Source organism: Periplaneta americana, chromosome 13, assembly GCF_040183065.1.
Source record: "Periplaneta americana isolate PAMFEO1 chromosome 13, P.americana_PAMFEO1_priV1, whole genome shotgun sequence".
NCBI classification, from domain to species: domain Eukaryota; kingdom Metazoa; phylum Arthropoda; class Insecta; order Blattodea; family Blattidae; genus Periplaneta; species Periplaneta americana.
Genome location: NC_091129.1, coordinates 153324083 through 153344198, shown reverse-complemented (window position 1 = coordinate 153344198; position 20116 = coordinate 153324083). Strand labels below are relative to the sequence as shown.

The 20116-nt window shown below is 36.4% G+C and overlaps 1 long non-coding RNA gene across 1 annotated transcript; it reads left to right on the top strand.

The window, feature by feature from the left end:
- The first annotated feature begins 2050 nt into the window (after window positions 1-2050).
- LOC138712558 (uncharacterized) lies at window positions 2051-14864 on the top strand. Its single transcript, XR_011335742.1, has 3 exons — window positions 2051-9140; window positions 11984-12151; window positions 14044-14864. It is a non-coding gene; the product is annotated as an uncharacterized lncRNA (long non-coding RNA).
- Window positions 14865-20116: the final 5252 nt, after the last annotated feature.

Here is a 20116-nt window from a genome sequence, read left to right as displayed (position 1 = left end):
ATGTAGTGCACAAACGTCATTTTGTGTGTTTATAACTACTTCACAACTCACAGTAAAGAAAAATAGTATATTAAATCAATAATGAGTGATAGTTTAGAGCAGAGAAGTAGGCTTACTATAAATTATTATTATCAATATTATTATCCATCTGGTGCATTCATCTCATTTGCAATTTCTCACATATTTTAGAAACCACATTCTTCTTCTTCTTCTTTCTTGGCGCTACAGCTCATTGTGAACCTTGGCCTCTTCCACGATTTTCCGCCAGTTGTCTCGATCCTGCGAAATTGCTTTCCAATTCCTATATCTCATCTTACATATGTCTTCCTCAACTCCATCCAGCCATCTTATTCTTGGTCGTCCACGGCTTCTTTGGCCCCCAGGATTTCCATTTAATACCCTTTTAGGATTTCTACGTCATTCATCCGTGCCACATGCCCAGCCCACCTTAATCTTGCTGCTTTTACCATTCTTCTAATAGGCGGATCTTTATAGATGGAATACAACTCATTATTACATCGCCTCCTCCATCTTCCTCTCTCGAATACTGGGCCAATTATTTTGCGGAGTATCTTCCTCTCAAAGGCATCCAAATTTCCAGCGTCCTTTTTTGTTAGGGATCACGTCTCAGCAACATATGCTAGTACAGGTCTTATAAGTGTTTTGTAGATAGTTATCTTTGTGGTACGAGATAAAATTCTTGAACAGAGTGATTTTCTTAAGGCGAAGTAAGCTCTATTGGCAGCCATTAACCTCTGCTTTATTTCATATGAAATATCATTAGAATGAGTAACTGTTGATCCCAGGTATTTAAACTCATCCACTCTCTCGAAGTCATATCTGCCTATTGTTATTGAGGATGGCATATTCTTGAGGTTTGCCTTTCCACAAGCCATGCATTTAGTTTTCGATTGATTAATGGTCAATCCCATATTCCTTCCTGCCTTTTCTATATTCAAGAATGCATCTTCCATTGCCCTTCTAGATCTTGCCACTATATCTATATCATCGGCGTATGCGAGTATCTGCACTGATTTATAAAATATGGTCCCTCTGCTAAGTAGGTTTGCATCTCTTACTACCTTCTCCAATGCAACATTAAAAAGGAGACACGCCAGCGTATCTCCTTGTCGCACACCATTCTTAATATCTAATGGATCTGATAACATTCCTCTGACCCTTATACTGCTTCGGACATCTGTCATTGTCATTCTTACCAGTCTCACCAACTTTTCAGCAATATCTAGTTCTCTTAGAGCATTATACAAATGTTCTCTATTAATGCTATCATAAGCAGCTCTAAAGTCAATAAATAGATGGTGTGTACCAACTCCAAATTCAATAGTTTTTTCTAGAATTTGCCTTAATGTAAAAATCTGGTCTATGGTTGACTTGCCTGGAAGAAACCCACATTGATATATACCTATTTGCTTCTGAACCATTGGGAGAAGACGATCGAAAAGTATATTTGAGAATACTTTATACCCCAGGTTAAGAAGAGTTATTCCTCTGTAATTTTCACACTCCACTGGATCTCCTTTCTTATGAATGGGACACAAAATCCCTTCCGCCCATTGTTGTGGCATTTTCTCCTGTATCCATACTGAATCAACAATATCCAACAATTGTTGTTCCAACTTTACACCACCTTGCTTAAATAATTCCGCTGGTATATTATCTGTTCCAGGAGCTTTGTTGTTCTTCAATTTATTTAAGGCAATTCTTATTTCCTCAATAGTTGGGGGATTTTAGTTCTCATGTAATTCGCATTCTTGATGCTCTTCAGATGAGACATTTTCCTGTGGATTTGAAACATTAAGGATGCCATCAAAATACCTACGCCATCTTTCACATATCTCTTTCTCTTCACTTATAATCTGTCCTTGTTCATCCTTGACTAAAGTATTTTTACAATTAAAAGGCCTCTGTATATTGTTGACTTCCCTATAGAACTTTCTTGCCTCATTCTGATTCCTTAATGCTGCCATACTTTCAACTTTTAATTTCATCCATTCTCTCTTCTTACCTCGATGAATCCCTTTTTCAATTCTTCTTTTATCCTTATAATTTTCCCAAATACTTCTAGTACAATGTCCCTGTAGTGTTTTTCTATATGCCTTATTCTTTTCCTCTGTAGCAATCTCACATTCAGTATCAAACCACGAAGATCTTTTACTGCTCTCTTCCATTCCCAATACTTCATTTGCTGCACTTTCAATTGCTTTCTTAGTTGTCTCCCATTTTTCGTCAATAGTGTTATGGTCCATCGCCTCTTCAAGCATCTGTGTTACCTTGGTTTGATAGTTTTCTCTACTTTCCTGTAATATCAGCTTATTTAAATTATATCTATAATGTTTTTGTCTAACCCCTCTATATGCATTGGAAATCTTTGCTCTGATTTGGGCCCATACCAAGTAGTGGTCTGAGTCTATATTGGGTCCCCTGAGTGTTCTTACATCTAATAAGTCTGATCTATGTCTGGCATCAATGAGTACATGATCAATTTGATTTACAGTATTACTGTCTGGTGATTTCCATGTTCCTTTGTGAATTCCTTTATGTGGGAATGGTGTAGATCCCACAGTCATATTTCTGGATGTAGCAAATAAGATAAGTCTTGTTCCATTATCGTTACTCACAGTATGTTTACTGTAGTCTCCAATCGTAGGTCTAAATATTTGCTCCTTTCCCAGAAACCACATTAATGTCGTGATATTGTTACAAAGATTTTATAGAACGTATTGTAAGTTTATTTCAACTCAACAACAATGTAATTTTATTATCTCAACAATAGGATTTGCTCTCCACACAGTAACACAGTATCCATTAGTGCACTCCACAGACGACAATGACAATTTTACTTGGACTATTACAACAACAATGAACTGTTAATCTTAACTAATATTCACAAAGCACTATTTACAACACAGAACTGTCAGTTCTCAGTTCACAGCTCGTCTGTCTTGGCTAGTTCTTCTAGCTCAGTCACTCGCGCTCACAGAATCTCGAACCCCAGACCTTCAGAGACAGTCCACTGTACTCGAACTCAGGTCCCTCCAACTGCGGTCCACTGCACTCGAACTCAGGCCTTCGGATGTTGACACAGTTGCAGACTCACACTCAAGTCGAACTCCGGTACACAAGGCTGGCTGGCTTGCTCTGACTGTAACAATGCTGGCTTACTGACTGGCTGAATAAACTACTCAAGTTCACTCGCGTCTCTTCTTTTATAACCCAAACCATAGTTTCTGGAGAGTACGAGTTCTCGATATTTCCAAGCGTGTGTCCATTCTCGAATCGTCCGGATATCTCTTCTCTCTGCCGCAGTCGCTCTTTCCCCGGTCTTCTCTCCGCAGCACATGCCACAGGGAGCAGATGCGCGCGCAACCCGCCCAAAACACGGCCGACTTAGCACTTCCTTCTGCTGGTCGTGAGTTCGAATCTCACGTCGCTGTCACAGTATATTTCTTGTACTAAAACAAATAATTTATCCGCATCGAGCTCCATTATGAATAATGTGCACTACACAACAACAGTAGTGTCTGTAGATAATGAAAGCTTGCAATTATAGCCACTACTAACGCATGTGCAGTATGCTGCAGCTATCAGACAGTCTCCTCGTGACGAACTTCTAGCAGTCAGTCGGTGTTGTCTGTGTCTCTTCGTGTCTGTTTGCGACCGTCGCGCCGCATCTGATTCTGTGTGTACCACATAATAAGAAATCAATGGGAGACAAGTACCATGAGACAAAATGTCGCGCCGCGCCGCATCTGATTCTGTGTGCACCTGGCCTAAGAACTAGTAAATCAGTGATGGGAGATGTGAGAGCTCAGAGTGGTGTTTAGTTGGGTTCAGGCCAATGCTGATGACATATTAATTGTAGACTCTGAAAGAAAACTTCAACAATCAGTGATTGGATGGGCAAAATCACAGACATCATAACAAAGCAAAACTATTTCACACACAACAAATACTACACCCAAACAGAAGGATTGCCAATGGGATCATCCATATCCAGCATACTAGCAGAGATATTTTTACACAACATAGAACAAACATACATACTCAACAATGAACACAACAAGTATGCAGACAACATAATATACTGGCACAGATATGTAGACGATATACTCATACTATACAAAGGAAACAAAAGACAAATACATAAACTACACCAATACATAAACAAATTACACCCACAACTTCAATACACACTAGAACTTGAAAACAACAACTCCATAAATTTCCTAGACATCACCATAACAAAAATCGACAACAAACACACCTTCAAAATATGCAGAAAACCAACCACCACCACCACACACATACACAACACATCTAACCACCCCATACAACACAAACATGCTGCATTCAGGACAATGGTACACAGATTACTCAACATACCCATGAACCAACAACACTACAATGAAGAAGTGAACACAATCAAATACATAGCACAAGAAAACGGATACAATCCAAATATAATAGACAATATCATAAGGAAGACAAAACAAAAACTTAACAAACACAAAAATACACAAAACACAACACAAACACAAGAAATACATCACACTAACATACGAAAGCAAAAGCACACATAAGATCGCATCTTCATTCAGAAAACAGAAATACAACATAACATACAGAACAGAAAACACACTACAAAGACATCAGAACACACAAAAAACACAAACAAATAAATACGACCACATAGGTGTATAAAACTCAAATGTAATAGTTGCGACAAGTTCTACATAGGACAGACAGGCAGAACATTCCAAACACGCTACAAAGAACACATTAAAGCTATAACCAGAGGACACAATACATCTACATACGCCGATCACATAACCAATACTAACCATACATACAATAACATAAATACAGACATGGAAATCCTACACACACAATCCAAGAACCAAAAACTCAACACACTAGAACAATACGAAATATACAAACACACTAAAACACACCCCGATCAAATCCTCAACACACAGATCAATTTCAGTACACACACACTATTCGACTCCACAATCCAACACATTCCAACAATAAAACACACCCTCCTAACAGGCAGAGAAGTTCGAGATGACGCCGCGATCTAGTAGGCTCTGATGATGGTGTGTGAAGCACTGAAACAGCTGTAAGCCGGACAAATATTACATATTTAACACGAGTAAGTCCACTAGTTCATCAATTAATTAAAATAAAAGGGAATGAATGAATCACAAAGAGAATCCGGTCATAATGCTGGCGAGGACAGAATAACAGGTAGAGCAGACTAAGGTGGAGTGTGATGGAGAGCAGCTGACACAGTTGGAAAGCTATGAAAGCTACAAGAAGAGACATGCAAGTGAGCACAAAAGGCCACCAATGACTGCTATGCCATGAGTTAACGCTTATTTGGTAGAGAAGAGGTGGATAAAGAGACCAAGATAATAAGAGACAGACAGCAACAAAGAATGTTATCAGTAAAGTCAGTATGGTGAAAATGAAGTTGATATGAAGAACAGCAGAGAATAGACGATGGGACCAGATTAGAAACAAGGTCTGCAACCTATCTGGTGTAGGGATAAGTACAAGAAATACAAGGGTTGGATAAAAAGTAATGGCAACACTGCTGTCACATGACGATGGTGCGTTCGAGAGCTGCCAGCAGTATGGACATGAACAAGGACTGTTAGATGAGTTAGTGCAGCCAGCGGTGACAGTACTCTGTCAATCTACTGCAGTGTGTAGAACGTTGACTTTCATAGGGATAGTGCGAGCGCCCTAAGATCATGTTTGCAAAACTAGAGCAATGTTCCTGCATCAAAATTGATGTGGCACAAGGTCGTAGTGCACAAGAATTTTTTCAGGGACTTTGTGAAGAACCACCACCTTTGTCCAGTGCTCAGGAGAAAACAACGACACTAGGTGGTACAGAACCCCATCATTCTTCATGACAATGCAAGGAGTTACACCGCTACTGCTGTCAAGGACCTCTTGCGCCGCTGACAATGGAATATTCTGTAACATCCGTCGTAGTCACCCGATATGAGTCCATGCAATTACGATCTCTTCGTCAAAGTGAAAGAACAACTGAAGGGTACACGGGAATAACGAACAAGGTCCATCAAAAATCGAAATTGAGTTAATAGTGCCATCTGATAGTAGATGTGGCTGCATTGGTTTTATGTAAGAACGAAAATTGTCCTCAGTATTCTGCGTTAAAGTTTCTGTATACTTTGGAAGAATGAACAATGTCACATCCATTCCAAGAAAGAACGAACAATGTCATTTTAAACACAGAAACTAATGCAGACAGCTGTTACAAACTGGATCTTAGAGTCATAGCACATTGCTGGTTAGTTTATTTTTACATATGCCAATACGTTCTGTATTATACAATAATAATATTATTAAATGATTGTATTATGTTTAGCTGTTATTCCATGTGACAATAAATTATATTAATTTTCATTAGAACTTGTGAGCATAATACAAACAGCTGTACTATTCCAGTGTTCAGATGTCTGTTGTAGGGTACTGATTATTTCCTTTATTATACTTTTATGACATATTAGAGTGTTTGTGGTTAGTGCAATTTATTTTTATAATGTCTGACGTTAGAGAAAATTAATTATCTGGAACCAGTCCATGTTCTGTAAATTCAAGGAAGAGAAAAGTTACAGGACGTGTTACAGATGCATAAAAAAAATTCGTGCTATGAGTCATATTATGGGAGAAGACTTGTAAATGTTCTCGTTTTCCGTGTTTTCAGAAAATAAAACAAACTGAAAGAAGCGATCTTATTAAACATTTCAATGAATTAGCATCATATGCTCACCTTTCAGGACTAATTTCGGTACTTCCTGTGCAAAGAAGAAGATCCAGAAAAACACAAGCCGAAGCTGATTTTCATAATTTTTCTTACAGATATAAAATGCGAATAAACAAAGCTGGCAAAATACCGATGTTCCTGTTTGCTATAAAGCATTTATTGCTCTACATGGAATAACAGGCAGATGTTTAGTCATTTTGAAAACTTCATTGGCTACTACTGGAAAAGCCCATACAGAAACAAGAGTTAAACATGGAAACAGGCCTCACCAACTGAAAGGAGAGATTTTATATAAAATTTGTCAGCACATTCATCACATAGAGGTCAGAAAGTCCACTAATCTCGTCACAATAGCCGAAGGTTGTATCTTCCAGAGGACTTGAATATTTCTAAGCTGCTTAAGTTACACTTAGAAAATTTTCCTGCGAACCCTGTGTCTTACGAGCAATACAGAGTAATTTTTGTCACTAAATACAACATTAGTTGACATTTCACACATTAAATCAGAAATTTCCAATGAAAAAGATGCAAGTAAATTAGATAATTTTGAGAAGGAGAAACAAAATTTGATTTTGTAGAATGAATTGCACAAGAGAAAAGGACAGAAGTTTTATGAAGTAAAACAGGCTGCACGTCTAAAATCCAGGAAGTCAGAGTATAAAGAGACTATCTGCATGGATTTCCAAAAGAATTACCAGTTCCAAACATTTCAACTATTGAGGTCTTTATCATCGACAGCTGCCCTTTTATTCTTGTAACATACATACGCTGTCAACAGGAATACATGTATGACCAAAGTAAAGGCTCTGATGAAGTTTGCTGTAAGTTATGGCACCACTGTATGTATATTGTACCAAGCTGCGTTGGTGAACTCCTTATCTTCTACGATTCTTGTTCCGGACAAAATAGGAACTTTACGGTATTTAGATTTTGTCATTATGTAGTACATACTAAGAAGAGGTTTGATGCTCAGTGGATCATATTTCCCACTCGAGGCCACTCGTACCTGGAATGTGACAAAAACATGGGACTTGTCAATCAGAGAGCAAGGTGTGAAGTACCCGATGACTGGAGGCAAGAGATTGCGAATTCTAGGAGGAAACCAAACCATTCATCATTGTAAACTGTAAACAGCTACAAGGCAAAGTACAAGGAATTACAAACTTTGAAAAATGTTTGTTCTCCAACTGCTAGAGAATATTTCAGTCTTTCTCCCACCAATGACGAGTCACAAGAAGTCCATAACAGTGAATGAGACGATTTTATAGTTCAATCTATTCATTCACAATGGAAAATTCAGCGCACTTAGATTAGTGTGTAGATTTGTTTTTCAATAATTGTTTGGAACAATGAACACTCAAAGATAAAAATATTTATAATGGATCAACAATATTTATAACCTTTAAAAAGAATACCCTACACGAAAGTAAACATGTGCTACATTGTTTGAAAATATTATGCCTGATTCTATTTCCAACAAATATTCAATTAAATTGTGACATTGTTCGTTCTTCTCATTTATAAAACGTAGCAAAGTAGACATTTTGCAGTTTTGTATTGTTGTAATTCATAAAATCAAAATAATATTTTGTCACATATTTGCTTTATAATGCTACATTCTTGTGTGATAAAAAATAACAATAAATTATCAATAAACTATATAAATTTCATTTATCTCAAAATTATTCTGAATGGACATTGTTCGTTATTCCCGTGTACCCTTCAACTGTGATGGACCCGGTGCAATACCAGGGATGAACTTATCTGTGCTATAGGGCGGTCAATACGGAACATCAACAAAGATGGACGCGCTGATGGTGTACGACGCTTTCCAAACATTTGGCAGAAGGTGATAAATAAGGTGGAGCACTATATTGAAGGTACGTAAATGTTGTACCCCTGTGAATAAAGCCATGTCAGAAATATCGAACTGTTGCCATTATTTTTTATCCAACCTTTTGTAGATCCAAGGCAATCTGTTTATGATGTGATAGTGGAACTATTAGGGAAGAAGAAGAAGAAGAAGAAGAAGAAGAAGAAGAAGAAGAAGAAGAAGAAGAAGAAGAAGAAGAAAAAGTAAGTAGAAATACTACTTCTGTTGATATAATAATCTTTATTAAAAACAGAATAATGAATACAATTTTCAGCCATTTTTTTTTTATTTGTTCTAGAGGTATAACTCAGGACTTTGCAAACCAAGGACTGTGTGGTAGGAGGTGGTGAAGCAGTTTGTGGTGCTGCATAGCCAAGCACAAGAAGTGGATTGAAGACAATTCCCTAAAGCTGTGATAGTGGCTCTATTAGTGAAACAGAAGAAGTAAGTAGAATGGTACATTTGTTATGTTTAGTCAACTGTCTGAAGACAGGTTGGGATTTATAAGTCACACTAATAAGGCATCACTCATGAGGCAACTAAGCCAGGAGATACTGGGATAGGGTGGCCAGTTTCTTTTCTCCTTCATTGCGTACATTGCTGACTAAGCTACATATTACAATAATCACACTTCAGATGTATAGAAACAATTGTTCTTCCTCTGACACATATCATCAATTGGGAGCGGATTTTTAAGTGCTAAAATTTTTTAATATATTTATTTTTTAAGTGCTAAAAATAAAAAAAATATATTTTTTTTTTAATATGACAAAAATACCTTACTTAGCTTGAAAAAAAAAGTTACTAGGTACTCACCAACCACACTTGAGTGCTGGTAGTTGGCCGAGAATTGCAGTGAACAACAAAGGTCATCTCCAAATTCTCCATCGCAAATGCATGCCGATTATCTCTGAACAACGACTTATACTGTGAAAACAATCTTTCCACATCATAGGACGTCAGACGTGCATATTTAAAGAGAAGAATGTCACAAAGACATACACCGTCAATTTCACCTACAGACACATCCTCCAATACTTGAGCAACTTTAAACATTTTTTTATATCCACTGTTTTTCCCAAACACAGTCTGGATTTTGTCCCTTAGTAATTTTGCTTCTGAACCTGGTAGCGAGTCTAGTTCAATTTCCACAGCACTCACCTCCCTGTTTCAGACAACAGGCTTTTGGATGTTTCGAGTTTTTTTATGGCGTCACACAAAAAGCTTAAATTTGCTAATAGGAAAGCCAAATCGTTTTTTAAATAACCATCTTGAAGGATATCGATTGACGAAGCCCAGTAACAGGGAATCACAAGATATACTGCCTTACATGACATGAGCGAGAGGCGAGAGATTTGTTTAAATTAAATAATGTTCATACCCGAGCTCTTATCTGTTGTGTTTCACAAACAAAGCGTGGAATGAAATCATCTTCAGCAACAATAAACATTCCTAATTATGTGTTGCAAGATCTCTCGTCCTTGTCCATGTCAATTTATTCTCTGATAATAACACTGATATGCTGCCTAGCAGTTCTCAGAACCTGAGGCGATACTATTACAAAAATGGATCACGGATACACCACACAGCACTTAGAAACACGAAGCAACCAAGAATTCTTAAAAAAAGATAACGTACTTCTGAGTGATATAATTGATTTAGTTTTAAAATATTTAAAAGTTCTTGTAAAAAAATTATTTAAGTAAAAAAACTCCAAGAGTTATGTGTTTATGATAGATTTCCTGAAAATATGTATTTACATAATTTTTTTGTGAAAATATGTGTTTTTATGTGAAATAAAAATGTTTATACAGCCAGTGCTGACATACTGCGGAGAAATTTTGATTACTTCACCTTTCATAAACGACATAGAATATGTTCAAAACCAAGCTCTCAGACTCATTACTGGTGGAATCAAAACAACTCCAATAGATTCTATGAGATTCCTCACTAACATTAACAGCATCAAAGTGACAATAGAAGAAAAAGCACTGATTCAATATGAAAAACTTATCAGATTACCAGGAAACAATTGGCATTCATACGGTCCTCTCTGTAGATTGAAAACTCAAAAAAGTTTCATATCCATTGTTCAAGAATTAAAACAGAAAATCAATATCCCGAATTTAAAAGAAAACTTACAAATTAAACCAAACCCTTTAACTCTATTAAATATAGAATATAATCTAAATTTAACAGAAGAAATACTGAAATCAGAAGTAAACACTGAAATACTGAAACAATTGTCTTTAGAGACAATTAATATTAGGTACCCTCCACAAAACTGGCTTCATTTATACACCAACGGATCCTTGATCTCCAGAGAACAAGGTGCCGGTGCAGGTGTTACGTGCTGTCTCTTCTCACTTTATAGATCTCTTGAATATGGAACAACAAGTTTTGATGGTGAAATCATTGCAATAAGGGAAAGTCTCAGGAATCTTCTATGCCACATCAATAAATTTAAAAATGCAGATATATTGTCAGACTCCAAAGCAGCTATTCTATCAATAGTCTCTAAACACACACCTTCATCTCAAACAGCAGAAATAACTAAAATGCTCTCTCAATTAATATCACTCAATAAAAGAATTGTATTCCAATGGATACCATCCCATTGTGGAATCCTGGGAAATGAGAATGCGGATGCTTTAGCAAAGAAGGGCAGCACTGCTACTTACAGACCTGTTACTAAATCTACGTATTACTCTGTGAAAAGATTTATTAAATCTACATACTTAGACTTCAACAAACAAAATTTGATAACACAATCCCAAGGGAAAAAATGGAACTCTCTGCATCAAAATCCACAGTTAATTCCCGATTTACCACGAAAATCGTATGTAGCTGCATTTAGATTGGCCAAACACCTGCATAGAATTGGAATATATCAGTCCCCTAACTGTCCATTGTGCAACTCAAACCAAGAAATGGATTCAGAACATCTCAAAATCTGTGCTTCAGTGGCTGGTCATGATAATATCTTTGAAAAATATTGGAGTGCAGGAGGTCAAATGACTTCATTGTCAAATGCCTGGCATTAGAAAACAACAACAACAAATTCGGGTTTTAAACTTGAAACTTCATGTTCGGAATTTTTAACTTTGTTAATTGTATTTTATCACACGCAAAAAGAATATTTAATTACATAGGAATCTGCTCCTTAATCATCAAGTGAGAGGTACTGCCTGATAATAGATTTACATATCAGCCAGAACCTCAATCAGAGGTAATCTGTTAAACACAAATATGTACAACTTTCAGTCATTTTTTTATTTGTTCCAAAGGCCGTGCTCAGGACGTCGCAGAGTGGAATGATATTGATAATAGAGAGAGGAACTGAGAAAACGCCAAGGAAAAGCCCGTGTGCCTGTTTTGTCCACCACAAATTCCTGCGTCATCTAGATGGAGATTGAACCCATGTTACCATGATGGAGGGCAGAGATGCTTTTGATGTAAGTTGCAATTTTTAATTTTTTTTTTTTTTTTTTTTTTTTGGTCTTCTCTCCTGGCCGTGGCTTAGTTGTAACCCACTTCTGAGGTTGGGACGCCTGGAAGGCGGAGTTACATTACCCCGATGATGTGATAGGATGATTATGATAATGTGGTGCCAGGAGAGGTCTTAAAATCTAAACTTAACCTAAATTCCAGACCATGGACGAACACAGGAATAATCCCCTTTAAGGAAAAATTCTTGTGCTCTAACCGGGAGGCTGGTCAAGTTATAAAACTAAATGTTGATAACAACAATAACAATAATAATAATAATAATAATAATAATAATAACTAAATTTTGCTGTTATAAAACTAACAGTAGTTGAAAAATAAACTTACTAAATGGACACTGTTAAATGTCTTATTATGCAGAGTGGAACTGTGGATGCAGCAAATATGACTAGATTAATAATAGCTAAACAAATGCTCAGAATATCGAATTTTCTCTATTTATTTTCTAATATGGCACTAAACATTTGCAATGTTATTAACACTTTTATCTGAAATAACAGTTTTGCGTCCATGGTGTAACAATCACGGCGTCTCAAAATAAAAATAAAAATATTGATTTTCACGAAATTCTGATTAGTAAAATAAAGGTCATCTAAAAGCTGCAGAATAGAAGCATTTTCGTACCTTGTATGTTAACATTCTTGTAAATACATAATATAATTTGTACTTAGTCATAACATAGTAATGTGGTCGACATTTAAAATATTATTGTTTAGTCAACAGTCCGAAGACAGGAGTGAGCCTCATAAGTGACACCATAAGGCACCACTAATGAGGCAACTATGGCAGGAGATAATGAGTGGGGTGACCAGTTCTTTTTTTGCCTCATTAAGATATTATAACACACTTTTAAAATGCATTGTCTAGTCATATTTCTTTTTCAGAAGAGAAGAAATTTGGACTTTTCATTGCTGATTCGTACTAGAAACAGATCCAGACTATTAGCTACCCTTCTGAATAATCCAGCATTGGTTTCTCCCTCATTTAGAACCGCATTTTATGTGATTGTTGTTTGAAATAGTAATATACATTACAAGAGCGGTATGTTGACGTTTTCATGGTCGAGGAAAAGATTGAAAAAGCGAAACGTAGTTGAGCTTTTTTAATTTCTGAGAACATGAAAACAAACATACCGCTCGTGTATCGTACAGTATTTTGTGCGAAGATCGTTTATTACATACCTGAAAGACGAATTTCTAATTAGTTGCAATGAAATCTCCATCTTGGTTTCTGTTTAATGACGGCAACTTCGGAAAGCCAAAATATCTTTCTTCAACATTGTTGCTATAAAATGTTTTCTGTGTTTACTATACTCCAGCAGGCTGTGATATACGTCTGTCTTTTTTTTCCCCCAGTCTGTAAATGTGAACTTAAAACAAACGGTAAGGTTATGTAATGATTTATTTTTCATTTTAATATTTTAACAATATTATTTATATAACATATTGCAGTAATAACATCGGCATCTGGAATCTTGTTGATTTTTTCACGGCTTCCTTAATGTTACTTGTATCAGGAATGCAATAAGTTTCGTGGAGTAGTAGACTTTACTTAATTTTTGCAAATATTTAAAAACAATAATTAACATTGCAATTTAGGTGAAATTGCAGTGGTAAGTTTCTAATTTATAATTATTACTATGTTAAACGTCTCTAAAAATAATATGTTAAAAGCCTAAAGCAGTAAAATGAATGTCGCGCTTAAGTGGTAAGAAGAGGGAAATTGTTATGTGTGTTACGTTGGGAATACTGAATGTGGTATTTCACACTTACCGCGTATTGGTTCTGTGCGGAAAACAAACAAATACGTACGATCTCGCACAAATGTATTTATGTTACAGGTGTCAAGATAGACTGAATGAGATCAAAGACATAAACAGGAGAACACGAAAATTTTGTGTTGTGAGTGAACAATAGGTTCAAGAGACTGTCAAATGCAAGAGGAGGCAAGATGAATGATACTCTTCATTGTAGTGCAGTGTTCCACAACCTTTTCCTAATATCGGCATCTGTGATTCTTCCTGGCACACGGACAAATCTTTTGACACTTTATTATAATCAATTCATGTGATCTATGAAGAAAGAGCATTCAAGACTATTCTGCCATTGTCTTATTGTTGCTTATATGCCTCTTTATGTAGAACGTTTATTTATAATCTTTAAATAAGCATAATGCAGTTACTTTATTAGTCTAGAAATGTGCCATTATAAATCCAAATTTTTATGTTTTAACTTTAAATATGTATTAAGTTAACTGTTAAAAATGATTGTTACAAAACATACAAGTTGTTTTACTGTTTTTTCAGTTAATGTACAGAAATAATAATAATAGGTAGAAAAGCGCAAAATATGCATATTTTGTGTGTTCGTTCCATGGATGCTTATTCACTATAGAAACTCGTTAGTGATTCGATTCTTAGTCTGCATGAGAGGGCGTGGTGTCTTTCACAGGCACCTTCGCACAATTTACACACGCACTCTGCACTGGGCTCATGGTAGCCTATCGTTTTGCAGATCTTGAAATGAAAACCGTGCACTGCGAAGCGTGTGATGGTGTGTCTGAGTTCGTAGTACGGTCTCTTCCACTCGTCGGACAGCATGGCCTCTGTTGTATAGAAGTCGCTTCATATTTGTGACCTCTTCGTTCGGAGTTCCTGTAGGAGATTCTCGTACTGGGCAGTGGACGGGAGCAGTAGTTGGTGTCTCAAATCTTCGATATAGAAGGGTTCCTTGACATTTCGTAGCATAGTCGTGATGGAGCATATTTCGATATGGATAGGGCTCTTTTAATAAATGTTGCCTTCACTCGTTCTATGCGTTTTAAATTGCTCTTTGTAAGGTTCTCCCATATGATGTTCAGACCATATTGCAATATAGGGCTGATTTTGACTTTGAATAATGTCATGGCTGTCTCTAGCGATAATTTGCTTACATGCTGTACTTCATGCATTGCTTTTATAGCATGTATGGTTCTTTCATTTAATGTACAGAAATAAAGAAGGCACAAAAACTGAAACAAATTATTTTTGTTGTTTTCTAATGCCAGGCGTTTGACAATAAAGTCATTTGACCTCTTGCACTCCAATATTTTTCAAAGATATTATCATGACCAGCCAATGAAGCACAGATTTTGAGGTGTTCCGAATCCATTTCTTGGTTTGAGTTGCACAATGGGCAGTTAGGGTTCTGATATATTCCAATTCTATGCAGGTGTTATATAGAAAGTTTTCTTAGTCCACAAACTCAGCAATGGCGACTTAAATAAAGCATACAAATGTTGAAACATAGCATATCCTTTGGCAGCAATTTGATTCATGTGAGGCTTAAAAGAAAGTCTATGGTCCAAAAGTATTCCCAAATAAGTTGTTTCTTTTTGATTTGGAATTACTACGTCAAAAAGTTTCAGTTCAAATGGTTCTTGCAGTCTTCTTTTAGTGAAAATTACTACAGAACTCTTAGAGGCATTGATTTTTATTTTCCAATTTATGAGCCAATTTTCTATCTTGTTTAAGTAATCCTGTAAATTATTATATGCAATGTGAATATCCATGTCTGAAGTGAATATAACTGTGTCATCAGCATACTGGGTGAAGCGACAGTTTTTGTGGCAAGGGAAATCTGCTGTATAGATATTAAAAAGTGTAGGTGATAAAACTGCACCTTGAGGAACACCTGCATTTATTGTTTTTTCGGAAGAGAATGTGTTATTGATTTTCACTTTGAAGGTTCTTTCTGTTAGGAAGCTCTTTATGATATGAACATAGGTATCAGGTAGGTCAGACGTTATCAATTTTATAAGCAAACCTTGAGGCCATAAAGTATCGAATGCTTTTTCAACATCTAGGAAGACACAAACTGTGTGTTGACCACTAATTATAGTGGAATTTATGTCCTTACATAAACGATAGATGTGTTGTACTGTGGTGTTCTCTGAATCCAAACTGTTCATTAGGTATGTAACATTTTTGTTGTGAAATAAATTTTAAGATGATTCTTTCCAGGATTTTACTCATAGTATTTAATAAAGTAATTGGTCTTAAATTTTCCGAATATAATGGGCTCTTTCCTGGTTTTGGGAGTGCAATAACAACTCCTTTCTTCCATTCATAGGGAAAATAATTTAATCGAAGACAAGAGTTGAAAATCTTTGTGAGATGTGTTACAGCTGGTAAAGGAAGATTTTGTAATAATTGATTATGAACATGATCAGGACCAGGTGATTTCGTAGGGTTTAGATCTTTTATTATGTTTCTTACTTCTGAAGGACAAATAATTTCTGGTGAACTTTCTGGACGTTTACTGAAATAGTTTTGAAGTATGAATTCTACATCACGAGTGAAATTATCATTACATTTTGCAAGACTGTTTGTTTGAAACCTTATTTGTAAATCTCTGGCAATAATATCTGCTTTGCCTTGATCGCTATACACTACTGTTCCATCACAGTTCTTCAGCGCATGGTTTTCAGGTCTGGTTCTTTTCCCTGTCAAGGCACGACTAATTTTCCACAATTTTGAAGGCTCTGATTCACAAAGAAGAAGTTGTTCATCAAAATTTTCCTGTCTGAGTTCCATAAGTAAGTTCCTGACTTCTTTTTGAATTTTGTTCAGTGCAGTTTTATCTGCACGAATCTTGTATTTCTGCCATCTTCTTCTGAGTGCCCTTTTACGACTTAGAAGTGATTCAAGTTCTATATTTTTATATTGCACTTGTTTATATGTCTTGTAATGAGTGACTCTCTCGAAGGCATCTTTAATTGTACAGTACGTCCGCTCAAATGAGAGCCACTTGCACCTACCTTGAGCGGGAGGCGTCAGATGTTTCAGTCTTGAAGCACGCGGCTGGTTGATGGTACGCCAGCGCTGTTGACAGATCTAAGTTGGTGCTCCGAGAACAAGTTCATATAGTATTCGGTTTCAGACGAGCACGCAAGTAAAGGTACAGTTAGCTGAGAACAAGGCAGAAGACCGTAAATGTATATTGTGGCTTTTGTGTTCCATACATTGTGATTGTATTTATAATGTGGTGTTTTTGGAAAACGGATAATTACAATAGTCGTATACGTAAATCCACACAATCGCCATTAGGACGCGGTAAGATTGTACAAGAGCAAACAATGTTAATTATTATTAGTATTTATACGTATTTTATGCTCGACCATGCCGAAATGTAGTAATTATACACCTGATAGCAGTCCTTTAATGCATGTCATTACAGTACACCTACTCATTAAAGTACAGGTGTTCAGCCAATGACAAGTCAGCTTACAGGTGTTCAGCCAATGACAAGTCAGCTCTGTACCGTTATAAAACCGCAAGTATCAATTATTCTCGGATATGCAATCGAAAGAGAATTAGCGAAAAGTCACGGAGGCTGGAAATCCAATACTGTCGCAGAAGATTATGTTCTGTTACTATAATAATTAGAGTTAATTGTAAATAATATTCAAATAAATTCAATTTGTCATCTCGTTTTTCATTTCTAAATCAATTTTCAGGTTATACCAGAGTAATGTTCATATTATTCTGTGCCAAAGTCAATGAAATTCGGTCTCGGAAAAAATCAATACTTTCGCGTCTGTGCACATCTCACAATTCAGGTCAGTTCGCACATAACCATAATTTTGAATACTTTCAAGTTAGAAATATGGTCGAGCATAAAAAGTCGTATGAAACTTGCCTATAATGGTAATTAAGACGCTCGTATGAAAATTATGAAACTCGGTTGCGCTCGTTTCATAAGCAATCATACTTGCGTCTTAATTACTACCATTATAGGCTCGTTGCATAATGTACTATTAAAGACGATGCTGGTAAGTGCCGGACACCATTGAAAAATACCAGTGCCGCTACAGAAGTGACTCGCGCAACAAAAAAACGTAGCCGTCATAGAAAAAGATGTATGTAATTGACGAAGTATCATCAAAATACGGCCATGTTGTACTACGACTTCCCCCCCCCCCCTTACCATTGTTGTCTCAATGCCATAGAATTCGTTTGTTCGGAACTGAAGAGAAATCTCCGGTCAGAAAATGCATTGGGAAATAAGTCTGTTCGAGAAGTATGTGCTTTAATAGCAAATGTGATGGATGACATTAATAATAAAAAGCATTAGGTAAAGTATATCGAATATGTAAAGACAAAAGAAAGTGATTATCGCTCCTTAGAAGCTAGCTTGGAATCTTGTGTAATTGATTTAAATAGTGACTCAACGGACTCTGAATAGGAGGTGTTCGTGTTTTAGTTCTATATTATAAGACGCACACGAAGGTTCACTTTAGTCTTCACAAAGGAAAGATGGCAACGCAGCGTTGTTTACATGGAACCTGCTCGGAGTCGCGTGCCTACTTGCTCCCTGCGGTAACTGTGTCCAATCGCACGTTCCAAGTGGCTCTCATTTGAACGGACGTACTATATAGTGTACATTTGTATAGCAGTATCTATATCACTGCTAGAGGTGCTAATGTAGAAACTGAGCTTGTTTCCATCTGTTGGATGGTGGAGAATTTATTACATCTAGCAGCGCACCAAGTAGTGAAAACAAAAACTAATTATTCCATGCATTTAGCAGCGCACCTGGTGGCGAAAATGTTAAACTATGCACAAAATATTCCTTCCCTCCCACCCTCATCGACAGGGCTGGGCAGTATTTGAAATACATTTGTATTTTGTATTTAAATACATAAAATTGATGTATTTTGTATTTCAAATACTCAAAATACTTTCTTCTTCTTCTTCTTCTTCTTCTTCTTCTTCTTCTTCTTGTCCAAGTTTTGGATTTGTATTTGAAGAATGAACTTTTGTCTTATTTGTCTACCCATTTCAGATGTGATAGCCATACACTTAGTTTTCTTGTCACAACTGATTTCCTGAATGCCATAAAGAAATCTCCAACAGCATCAAAGATCCATCACCCAACACTTGCTAAATGTTCAGCATTATGGAATGCGTCTAGGAGACCCAAATCCTCAGAAATTATATCAGATGTCTTGAAATATTCATTAAAGTTTTCTTGCTCAACTCGATGGAATTCTCTTTATGGCTCAATTCTCAAATATTGCAATTCAAACATTATATAAACAGTATATGTTGTTGTTTTCTAATGCCAGGCGTTTGACAATAAAGTCATTTGACCTCTTGCACTCCAATATTTTTCAAAGATATTATCATGGCCAGCCACTGAAGCACAGATTTTGAGGTGTTCCGAATCCATTTCTTGGTTTGAGTTGCGCAATGGGCAGTTAGGGGACTGATATATTCCAATTCTATGCAGGTATTTGGCCAAACAATCATGGCCTATTGCCAATCTAAATGCAGCTACAGACGATTTTCGTGGTAAATCGGGAATTAACTGTGGATTTTGATGCAGAGAGTTCCATTTTTTCCCTTGGGATTGTGTTATCAAATTTTGTTTGTTGAAGTCTAAGTATGTAGATTTAATAAATCTTTTCACATACTAATACGTAGATTTAGTAACAGGTCTGTAAGTAGCAGTGCTGCCCTTCTTTGCTAAAGCATCCACATTCTCGTTTCCCAGGATTCCACAATGGGATGGTATCCATTGGAATACAATTCTTTTATTGAGTGATATTAATTGAGAGAGCATTTTAGTTATTTCTGCTGTTTGAGATGAAGGTGTGTGTTTAGAGACTATTGATAGAATAGCTGCTTTGGAGTCTGACAATATATCTGCATTTTTAAATTTATTGATGTGGCATAGAAGATTCCTGAGACTTTCACTTATTGCAATGATTTCTCCATCAAAACTTGTTGTTCCATACCTAAGAGATCTATAAAGTGAGAAGAGACAGCACGTAACACCTGCACCGGCACCTTGTTCTCTGGAGATCAAGGATCCATCGGTGTATAAATGAAGCCAGTTTTGTGGAGGGTACCTAATATTAATTGTCTCTAA